This window comes from Rhinoderma darwinii, chromosome 2 (assembly GCF_050947455.1).
Source record: "Rhinoderma darwinii isolate aRhiDar2 chromosome 2, aRhiDar2.hap1, whole genome shotgun sequence".
In the NCBI taxonomy this organism is placed as follows: Eukaryota; Metazoa; Chordata; class Amphibia; order Anura; family Rhinodermatidae; genus Rhinoderma; species Rhinoderma darwinii.
The window spans coordinates 109,036,097-109,048,255 of record NC_134688.1 but is presented as its reverse complement, the minus strand read 5'-3'; the positions used below and the strand labels follow the sequence as shown (position 1 = coordinate 109,048,255).

At 41.2% G+C, this 12,159-nt stretch overlaps 1 long non-coding RNA gene across 1 annotated transcript in view; it reads left to right on the top strand.

Moving 5' to 3' along the window:
* The window catches only part of LOC142742397 (uncharacterized), a 64,040-nt gene that overhangs the window by 45,176 nt on the left and 6,705 nt on the right, over positions 1-12,159 (top strand). The gene's annotated exons all lie outside the window — the stretch shown is intronic.

The following is a 12,159-nucleotide window of genomic DNA, read 5'->3' as shown; positions in this document are numbered from 1 at the left end:
GCCCTGAAGGATCTGCTGGTTAGCTACCCCTCTTCTGACTCCCTTGACCAGGTTATGGCCCTAGCAGTACGACTTGACCGACGTCTCAGGGAACGTCAGCTTGAACGTTTCAATGTGCTCCCCTCTGACTTTTCTGCGAACCCCCTGAGGTCCCGTCCCCTCGCCCCTCCACGGAGGACTCGGAGGTACCTATGCAACTCGGGGCCTCCATGTCCCCTCGACAACGTAGGGAGTTTCGCAGAATGAATGGTCTCTGCTTCTACTGTGGGGACGACAAGCATCTACTGAACACCTGTCCCAGGCGCAAGAATAAGAAGCCGGAAAACTTCCGCGCCTAAGTGATCATCGGGGAGGTCACTTGGGCGCACAGGTATTTCCCGTTAATGTGAAACGCAATAAAATTTTGCTTCCCTTTCAGGTCTCGTTTGCTGGCCGGTCTGCCACGGGCAGTGCTTTCGTGGATTCTGGCTCATCTGCTAATATCATGTCTGTGGAATTTGCTATGTCTCTAAAGATGCCTTTTATTGATTTACCTTATCCTATCCCTGTAGTAGGTATCGACTCAACTCCCCTTGCTAATGGTTATTTTACTCAGCATACTCCTGTTTTTGAACTCCTTGTTGGCTCCATGCATTTGGAGCAGTGCTCTGTACTGGTGATGCAGGGATTATCGTCTGATCTGGTATTAGGTCTTCCCTGGTTGCAGTTGCATAATCCCACGTTTGATTGGAATACTGGGGATCTCACCAAATGGGGTAATGAATGTCTTATGTCATGTCTTTCTGTTAACTCTATTTCTCCCCGGGAGGAGGTAAACACGCTTCCTGAGTTTGTTCAGGACTTCGCCGATGTGTTTTCTAAGGAGGCCTCCGAGGTGTTGCCCCCCCATAGAGATTATGATTGCGCCATCGATTTGGTGCCTCGTGCCAAGCTTCCTAAGGGTTGGATATTTAATCTTTCATGTCCTGAACGTGAAGCTATGAGGGTCTATATCCAAGAATGCCTGGCCAAGGGTTTCATTCGCCCCTCGACTTCTCCTGTAGGTGCTGGCTTCTTCTTCGTGGGGAAGAAGGATGGTGGTCTTAGGCCGTGCATTGATTATCGTAACCTGAATAAGGTCACCGTAAGGAACCAGTACCCACTTCCTTTGATTCCTGATCTTTTTAATCAGGTTCAGGGAGCCCAATGGTTTTCTAAGTTCGATCTACGGGGGGCATATAACCTTATCCGCATCAAAGAGGGGGATGAGTGGAAAACTGCGTTCAACACACCCGAGGGTCATTTCGAATACCTGGTCATGCCCTTTGGGTTGTGTAATGCCCCTGCTGTCTTCCAGAATTTTATTAATGAAATCCTGAGAGATTACCTGGGTAATTTTCTTGTTGTGTACCTTGATGACATACTGGTGTTTTCCAAGGACTGGTCCTCCCACGTGGAGCATGTCAGGAAGGTGCTCCAGGTCCTTCGGGAGAATAATCTGTTTGCTAAGACTGAAAAATGTGTCTTTGGGGTACAGGAGATACCATTTTTAGGGCAAATCCTCACTCCTCATGAATTCCGCATGGACCCTGCCAAGGTTCAGGCTGTGGCGGAATGGGTCCAACCTGCCTCCCTTAAGGCGTTACAGTGTTTTTTAGGGTTCGCCAACTATTACAGGAGATTTATTGCCAACTTCTCGGTCGTCGCTAAGCCTCTTACGGACCTTACTCGCAAGGGTGCTGATGTCCTCCATTGGCCCCCTGAGGCCGTCCAGGCCTGTGAGACCCTCAAGAAGTGCTTTATCTCGGCCCCCGTGCTGATTCAGCCCAACCAAGAGGAGCCATTTATTGTGGAGGTTGACGCATCCGAGGTGGGAGTGGGGGCCGTCTTGTCCCAGGGTACCAGCTCCCTCACCCATCTCTGCCCCTGTGCTTACTTCTCTAGGAAGTTTTCGCCCACGGAGAGTAACTATGATATTGGCAACCGCGAACTTCTAGCCATTAAATGGGCTTTTGAAGAGTGGCGGCACTTCCTGGAGGGGGCCAGACACCAGGTAACGGTCCTTACGGATCACAAGAATCTGGTTTTCCTAGAATCGGCCCGGAGGCTTAATCCTAGACAAGCTCGGTGGGCACTATTCTTTACCAGATTTAATTTCTTGGTTACCTATAGGGCTGGGTCCAAGAATATTAAGGCTGATGCTCTGTCACGTAGTTTCATGGCCAATCCTCCTTCCGAGAAGGATCCTGCTTGTATTTTACCCCCTGGTATAATCGTTTCTGCCACGGATTCTGATTTAGCTTCTGATATTGCGGCTGATCAGGGTGCAGCTCCCGGGAACGTCCCTGGGGACAAACTGTTTGTTCCCCTGCAATACCGGCTAAGGGTACTCAGGGAAAACCATGACTCCGCTCTATCTGGTCATCCTGGCATCTTGGGCACCAAACACCTCATTACCAGAAACTAATGGTGGCCTGGGTTGCCTAAAGACGTTAGGGCTTACGTCGCCGCTTGTGAGGTTTGCGCTAGGTCCAAAACCCCTAGGTCCCGACCTGCGGGCCTACTACGTTCCTTGCCCATTCCCCAGAGACCTTGGACCCATATCTCCATGGATTTTATCACCGATTTGCCTCCATCTCAGGGCAAGTAGGTGGTGTGGGTGGTAGTAGACCGCTTCAGCAAGATGTGCCACTTTGTGCCCCTTAAGAAACTACCTAACGCCAAGACGTTAGCTTCTTTGTTTGTGAAACACATCCTGCGTCTCCATGGGGCCCCAGTCAATATCGTTTCTGACAGAGGGGTACAATTTGTTTCCTTATTTTGGAGAGCTTTTTGTAAAAAGCTGGAGATTGATCTGTCCTTCTCCTCCGCCTTCCATCCCGAAACTAATGGCCAAACGGAAAGGACTAACCAATCCCTGGAACAATATTTAAGGTGTTTCATCTCTGACTGTCAATTCGATTGGGTCTCATTCCTTCCCCTTGCTGAATTTTCCCTGAATATCCGGGTCAGTAACTCGTCAGGGGTCTCCCCGTTTTTCTGTAATTTCGGGTTTAACCCAAGGTTCTCCTCCGTTTCCCCTGGTTGTTCCAATAATCCAGAGGTAGAGGATGTTCATCGGGAACTGTGCACTGTCTGGGCCCAGGTTCAGAAGAACCTAGAGGCGTCCCAGAGAGCACAAAAGATTCAGGCGGATAGTAGACGTTCTGCTAACCACCGGTTTGTCGTCGGGGATTTGGTCTGGTTGTCGTCCAGGAACTTGCGCCTTAAGGTCCCGTCCAGGAAGTTTGCTCCCCGATTTATTGGACCTTATAAGATCATTGAAGTCCTCAACCCTGTATCCTTCCGTCTGGAGCTGCCCCCATCCTTTCGCATACATGACGTCTTCCATGCCTCCCTCCTTAAACGCTGCTCCCCGTCCTGGTCCCCCTCGAGGAAACCTCCTGTTCCCGTTCTCACCCCTGAGGGGGTGGAATTCGAGGTGGCCAAGATTATGGACAGTAGGATGGTCCAGGGCTCCCTCCAGTACCTGGTCCATTGGAGAGGATACGGGCCGGAGGAGAGGACTTGGGTACCTGCCCGTGATGTTCACGCTGGGGTATTGATCAGGAGGTTCCACCTTCTCTTCCCTACTAAACCGGGTCCTCTTAGTAAGGGTCCGGTGACCCCTCATAAAAGGGGGAGTACTGTTAGGGATCTGCCAGGTACTGCATCTATGTATACTCCTGGGATTAATCAATCCACACCTGAGGCCAGACCTGTTCGACTGACACCATCTCCCACCAACCAGGGTGGCAGGCTCAGGAGTGGGAGAGCCTATCGCGGCCTGGTCAGTCGGAGTTAGCTCCGCCCCCTGTCCTTTATTACCTGCCATGTTCTCTTCCTCAGTGCTTGTAATTCTTCTGGATTCCTGGCCCCACTTCTGCTTGCTCCAGCCTGCTTCTGCCGTGCTTCTGCCTTGCTGCAGTTCCGCTTAACCTGCTTCGCTTTGCCCCTGGCTTGCTTCCTTCTCCGTGCTCACTTTGGTACACTCCACTTCATACTGGTCCTGACTACTCATTCACCGCTCCGTTTCCTTGCGGCGTTCCGTGGCTACTGCCGCTTCCCTTGCGTGTTCCCTGTTTGTTCTCCCGTGCACTTAGACAGCGTAGGGACCGCCGCCCAGTTGTACCCCGTCGCCTAGGGCGGGTCGTTGCAAGTAGGCAGGGACAGGGCGGTGGGTAGATTAGGGCTCACTTTCCCTTCACCTCCTTCCTGCCATTACAGAAAGGCTGTCACTCCATTTTGCAACGCCATGCCATACCCTGTGGACAGCGCTTGATTGGAGCCAATTTCATCCTACAACAGGACAATGACCCAAAGCACACCTCCAAATTATGTAAGAACTATTTAGGGAAGAAGCAGGCAGCTGGTATTCAATCTGTAATGGAGTGGCCAGCGCAGTCACCAGATCTCAACCCCATAGAGCTGTTGTGGGAGCAGCTTGACCGTATGGTACGCAAAAAGTGCCCATCAAGCCAATACAACTTGTGGGAGGGGCTTCTGGAAGCATGGGGTGAAATTTCTCCCGATTACCTCAGTAAATTAACAGCTAGTATGCCAAAGGTCTGCAAATGGAGCATTCTTTGACAAAAGCAAAGTTTGAAGGAGAAAATTATTATTTGAAATAAAAATCATTATTTCTAACCTTGTCGTTGTCTTGACTATATTTTCTAGTCATTTTGCAACTCATTTGATAAATATAAGTGTGAGTTTTCATGGAAAACATAAAATTGTCTGGGTGACCCCAAACTTTTGAACGGTAGTGTATGTATGTTAGTTTTAATTCTTTTTCTGTTCTCAGGTCTATGTCGGGCATGTGTAAGGTACTTTGAAGATAGTGATCTCATTCTGATTTTGTTGTTAGCAAATATTCCATTGGAGGTTCCATTAGATGGCCATATGGCAGATATGATTAGTAACTTGCAAAATCAAATACACCAATTAGATTTATATAAATATGGACAGTCTCTAAGGAGAGTCAAAGCGAGATATTATGGGTATCATAACAAAGCCAGTGCTCTTTTAGCTTCACATCTTAAACAAAAATCCACCCAATTTAGGATCCCCTTTTTGTATAACGCAAACAACGAGAACGTTTTTATACCTCAAGACATACCTAATTTGATGGCAGATTACTACGCTGGCTTGTATAATCTTAAGGATAATTTAGATACTATACAACCCACTCTGCCCAACATGTCTTCCTTTTTACGACATGTGCACCTACCCTTAATCTCACCTCTGCAACTTGAGGACTTATCTGCACCCATTCTTGAAACTGAAATCCTACAGGCGATTAGATCTTTGAAATCTCATTAGGCTCCAGGTCCAGACGGTTTTACTACCAATTATTATAAGAAGTTTAGCTCTATTCTATTGCCTCACTTGTTGAATCTATTCAATTCCATACAAAATGGAGGCAGGTTTCCTGATGAAATGTTACGTGCCACAGTAGTTATTTTACCAGAACCGGGGAAGTCCCCCGATAGACCGGGTAATTTCAGGCCTATATCACTTTTAAACATGGACCTTAAGTTATATTCTAAAATTATTGCCGAACGTTTGGCGAGGGTTCTCCCAGATCTGATACATCAAGAGGGTTTTGTGAAGGGAAGGCTCTCATCAGATGGGACAAGGAGGTTTGTGGACTTATGAGGTTTGGTGGAGTGGGACCGAAAGCCTTCTTTGCTTCTCTCACTGGATGCGGAGAAGGCCTTCAATCAAGTTCATTGGGGATATTTAGGAGAAATTTTGACTAAATTTGGTATTACTGGGGTAGCACATCACAGTATCATGGCCTAGTACTCTTCCTCTTCTGCACTGGTATATACTACAGGCTGTATGTCCAAGCGATTTGAGATCACAAATGGGTCACAACTAGGGTCTCCTTTATCCCCGCTTATTTTCACTTTGTTAATGGAACCACTAGCAGCCTCCATCCGATCTCATCCTGAGATTAGTGGAATACCAGTAGGAGAAAAACACCATAAAATTGACTTATTCGCAGATGATGTGATGATCGCTATGTCTAATCCCATTGTGTCACTAAAAGCGGTCAATCAGATCTTGGAAAAGTTTAGTGCAGTCTCATATTATAAGATGAATGTAAATAAATCAGTCATACTAAGCATGAATATTTCTAATACTTTAGAGATGTCTTTGAAAAGCCAGTATTCCTTTACTTGGGCCAAAGAATTTATTCCGTACTTAGGAATAAAACTCACTTATTCCACATCACTTTTTTTATAAGTATAATTATCTTCCCTTATTGCAACAGGTTGAGAAAAAATTAAATACTTATTTGAAAATTCCCTGGGTGGGAAGAATATCTGCTGTTAAAATTATGGTGTTACCCAAAATCTTATACATGTTTAGATTTGCCTATATTCCTACCAAGATCTTATCTTAAAAGCTGCAGGGTCTGATTAATAGGTATTTGTGGAAGCATTCCTAGCCCAGAACTACAGCGGAAGTCTTATATAGACCTATATCCAAAGGGGGTTTGGGTCTTCCGCAGATGTCTTATTAATATTATGCAGTGATCCTTGACCAAACTAGATTTTGGAAAACTAATAACCCGATTAAACATTGGATAGCATATGAGAAAAGTATACATAACAAGGTTCCTGTTGATGCCCAACTGTGGTTACTTTCTATGTGTGATTCGATACCCAAATCCAATTTTTTTACTTTAGATGCAGGATTTAAAGTTTGGAGAGATCTTCGGAACTTCCACTTTGACTCATTCCCTTTATGATCCTCATATTGTTATCCAAAATTGGATTGATGCTGGGATTAGAACCTTTCTGATATTATAGATAGGGATCACTATATAACGTTCATGGACATTTGCAGTAAATTTGATATTCCTCAAAGTGATTTCTATAAATTTTTTCGCATAAGACATCTGTTGAATTCCTTACCTAACTATGGTGACTCTTCCAGATCTATTTTGGAATTATCCTTTAATAACTTGAATAAATCTGTTAGGGGTATTTCAAGACTTTATGCTGTAATTTGTGACACTCTGCTTACAGCAAAAATAACATGTTTGACACACTGGGAGAGAGATCTGGGAATCTCTATCAAGGTAGAGGAATTGGAATCACCTTTTAGATTGGCAAGTTCTCTTTCTAAATGTGCAACACATTTAGAGGCTTCAAGGAAAGTATTGTATAGATGGTATTATACTCCGAATCATTTATCCCTTATATATCCGTCCTCTTCAGAAAGATGTTGGAGATGCATGGTCTCTAAAGGTACCATACGCTATATCTTTTGGGATTGCGTAGTTCTTAAACGCTTCTGGAGGAACATATAACAATTACTATGCTCTATTCTGGGGATTAATATTATTTTAACTCCAGCTCTTGCTCTTTTGCATGTGGGATTGGTAGATTTCTCTCCTGGCGATAGGCTTATTCTCTTTCATGTGTTGTTGTCAGCGAAAATTTTAATTGCAAAGTGTTGGAAATCCACTAGAATGCCTAGTATTCCTGAACTCATCCAGTATGTGAATAATAATTGCTCTATGGAGCGATCACTTGCTTCAATACAAGGTTTATATATACAGAGTTCTTTGTGGGAAAGAACAAAGTGTTATAGTAATCTCTTGTTATGGGATACAGCTATGTTCGAATGATATGCAATACCTGAGATAGACATTGTTACCGGGTTCTGACTGTTGTAATGTATGAATATGTTAAAAAACTTTGTGAACCCAGCAATTCTGTATTTCTGCGAAATGTAATGGATCCTGTGTATTAAATCAATGTATTTGAAATTGGTTCAATAAAAACTTTTATTGTTAAAAAATTAATAATCTCACCTTAAAATGTTATCCATATATACTAGCTTTGTTATGACTTAAACGAAGAAAAAAACCTAAGACTTATGTGCCTCACTATATGTGTAGCAATTACCCGATGTTGTTCTTTTTTCACATGTAGGTTAGTAGTCTGCACTTCAGAATCCTTCTGCCTTTATTGCAATGGAAACAGGTCTACATACTCTAACTGAGAGCAGGAACCTGAACCAATAATGAGATAGGAGGTGGATATCAGACTAAAGATCTGTTAACATCTGCGACGGAGGTTCTGTTAGGAGCCTGTGTCGCTGATTCCATTATTTTTGCCAGGCATGCTGCGCTATTTTGTCCTAATGGAATTGATCTATAAAGCAGAAAGAATTGCGAAAATTAATAACTAGTAAGCATAACCTATAGGTATTAACATCTGCTTGTGATACACTATGGGGGAATTGTCAACTTTTGTACGCCAGAAAAGTAGAAAAGTTGCAAATCACCCAAAAGTTATTTGCAAAATTGCAACTTTTGGACCGTTTCCATCGCTCTCTCCGCTTTTTTAAAAAGTGGGTGGAGCTTAGGAGGAGGGGGCATGGTCATCCACAGCCCGACGCATTTACTATAATTTACACCAGAAACTGGCATTAATTATAGGGGAAATCTACACCAGCTCCTGACTGGCGTAAAATTTACTCAGTGGCGCACGATCAGCCATAGATGCAACAAATTTATTAAGAGACATGCGCCACTTAATAAATTTGTCGCATCTTGCTCCAGCTTGATTACAATGAAGACCGGCGTATGAAACACCATCCTTAATAAATTCCATATTAACTTTTCGACATTTGCATCTAAAATCAGCGCCCAAAACAAACATGCTACAATGCTGGGATAGGCCTGAACAGTTAAATAAATAAAAAATGGGAAAATTATATAGGCTGGAGCTGGAAAAACTGCTACAGATAGGACAAAAAAGTAAATACAAAAAAAACCAATAGGGAAAACAAATCTTGCTCTCTCTGCATCGGAGCCTCTGTCATAAATGGCATCATTTTTTTGCCAGACAAAATAGCGCAGCACGCTGCTCTATTTTGTCTAGCAAAATGACAGACAGCATGACAGAAATCCATTAAAGTCAATAAGATCTGTCGGGTGCCGTTGGTTTCCATCATGCGACGTATTCGGCAACTGAGTTTTTCATTGTTCTGCTGCTATGATGGAGCATTACAAAGTGAAACCCGAATGCAGATTTGAACAAAGCCTAGTCTGCTGATCTATACATTTGGTTATTTATGACTTTAATATTGATCTTCTATGATGCTCTACGTTTCTGTGCATTAACATAGAGAACAACATCTCCAGACAACACCGGATAACAAGTATATGGTATGAAAATAAAGTATACAAAAAAACTGCCATTTTTTAGTTATTCAAACGTTTATTGATGGAGTTTCCAAAGAAATGATCAGTTCATTTGGATGAACAATGACAAGTCCCTGTTTCCTGTGCTCAGCTTTTTACTACAGTTGCAGATAAAATCTACATATATGTTTATATGAATGCATATACAGTATATGCATATGTGTGTACACACTCATATATACATATGTATTTATATTTACATATTTATATAATATATTCACAGGGAACAAAAGGGAAATTATATGATTCATACTGATACATATAATACCTTTTATTATTTCCTAAAATAACATACGGTACTGTGTGTTAAAGTCAGTAAAGACCATTATCAAGTATGAATTCCTTCCAGCTCCATTGATTTAGGTATTTATCTCCTGATACGTATATTAGTACTTCAAAGTCAACTCTAATGAGAAGCCACAGGTTATAGTTCTGGAACACCAAAAAAGAGAACGTGAAGCAGCACTCAAATCAAGTGAATTTATTCATCCAACGTGGAACCACAACGTTACACCTCCTCTATGAAAATGTTGTGGTTCCATGTTGGATGAATAAATTCACTTTATTTGAGTGCTGCTTCACGTTCTCTTTTTTGGATATCCAACACATAAGGAGAGGTCACTCCTTTATTTTTGAAGCCTTGCACCAGCCTAGTCAGGCATTTGTTCACAGTGCTGCTCCAATCCTTTGCTTTTTTCTATAGTTCTGGAACAAATACATAGTCCTGGAACACTACTGACAGTGAAAGATTGAAAAACTAACTAACTATGCTTATATATATTTAACTTTGTAAACATTGCATTTCATCTTGAAGTTAAATCATAACCATTTATTCAGATGTATAGGTAACTGTATATATGTCTCTCTGTATGGTACTATGTATTCATATTTCCATATGCATATTAATATGATTTTCACATTTTTTCAGTCACTTTGCCTCAGAAATAAGTTTGTTAAAGGCAATGAGTTGGCATAACCTGAAATAAATAAGTTAATAAGTAGACTAACATAAAAAAATGTAAGATTCATTGTGTTGTGTTAAATGATATCACAGCAACACCGTTAAGGAATGCCAAGGTATTGTATATAAAAATATATTGCATGATTTGCCAATTCTGTAGGTCTGTGCACCCCGTGCATTTATCTGAAAACGTATTTGTCCACAGTAGTTATATACTGATGAAAGGTTCTAGTTTTTCAAATTATTTTGTGACTAAACATGCTGTAAAAACATTTGTACGTTCATCCATTAATTCCCAAGGACACACGAGTTTGACGTCCAATACCTGTCCAGTTTTTTTAAATCCCTAATGTACAGCAATGAGTGCCACAATGAAGCTAAATGGCAAAATACTATTTACCCATATCTCTCCACCCTTTTATGTTTTTTGCTTGTTTTAATTTATATAATAAATTTATTGTTTGTCAAAAAAATTATAAAACTTAAAAAAAATTATTCTGTGAAAATTAGTTTGAGCTAATCCAACAACTATTCAACAAATGTAATGTCTGTCCTGTGGCATGCGCTCCTCACTTTATGAGTATCATGTAGAGAGGGCCATATGTATGTATATGTTTTCTCTGATGGAAACATGTTCTTCAGAAAAGTTTGGTGAACTTTACTAACACAGTCCCTACCCATAACTCATTTATATTTATAAAGGGGGAGGGGTTGAAATAGATGGTACCCTACTACTTTTTAATGAAAGTACTTGTTCTTCATAAAACAGAACAAAAAAGTCAACAAAAATTAAGTGTTGAATAGAGCATTATAAAAATGATATTGTTTCATATGCTTTGTCTTTTGTGTACAATTTCCATAGAACCCCATGAGTTTGGTGTCCTTATGTTCAGTGTATCAATACATCAGTTAGTAGTGTTTAATAATGTGTTATTGCGTGTTCCAATGATCAAAACGTATTAAGGATTCTGACCCACAATCGCCCTTAATAATTGTTTTATTACTATCAGTGCTGTGTTGGGACTGAAACATTAACATGTAATTAAACATATTTTGCACTATGCCAAATTCCATGAGTGCCGATATTTCAGCAAGATTCCCATTCGGTGACATAGAGTCCCAGGCATATAATCTTTAAAACAGGAGTACCATTTGTTATTTTACATTACTAAACATTTATGCCATTTACATAGAAGAAGACAATGGCCTGGGTGTTTAAGATGAAGAGATATATACCACAAAATAGAATTCTTTGCTAGAAAAGGTCGTATAATGATGTGATCAGACCTAAACAAAATCCAGCTTAATGATAGATATATCTAGAGTGAAATTCAGTTTTAAAAGACACGCCTACTAACCCGAAGATTTGTGTTTATAATCAAACCAAGTATTATTAAGTATATTAATAAGTAATGAAACACATCGCTAGCTCATAAAAGTCCTCATGAAGCTGAATTCTCTATGCTGAAAACATCTGCATAGGGAATTAGCTAAAAAATGACTATATCAGAAAGACAGGTTCGATGGATCCATGGAAACTGGGACAATCAACAAAACGTTTCCAGTTTCGTTGTTTGACAAATGAAATAACTATTATGAGGGTTTTGATATACAAAGTAATGCATCTTCCTTTCTGCCAAATCATTGGTTGTTAACCTAATTTGTTCCAAAATAATGCAAAGGAGAAATATATATATATTTTTTTTTTGCAAGCTGCCCATTAATGGCATTCTGCCTGGAAAGCACTAAGGTTCTCTTTAAGATTACAGGGCAAACAATTCCACACAGAGGGATATAATAAGTATAAGTTATTGTGGGAAACACCTCCACTGTTACAAGATGTCTACATAATGTTTTAATGGATCTCATTGTAAAATAAAAGAGGTTTTGGCCCATAATTTTCCTCCACCCTCTTAAAAAACACAAAAAGAAAACAGTTCCTAAATCAGCA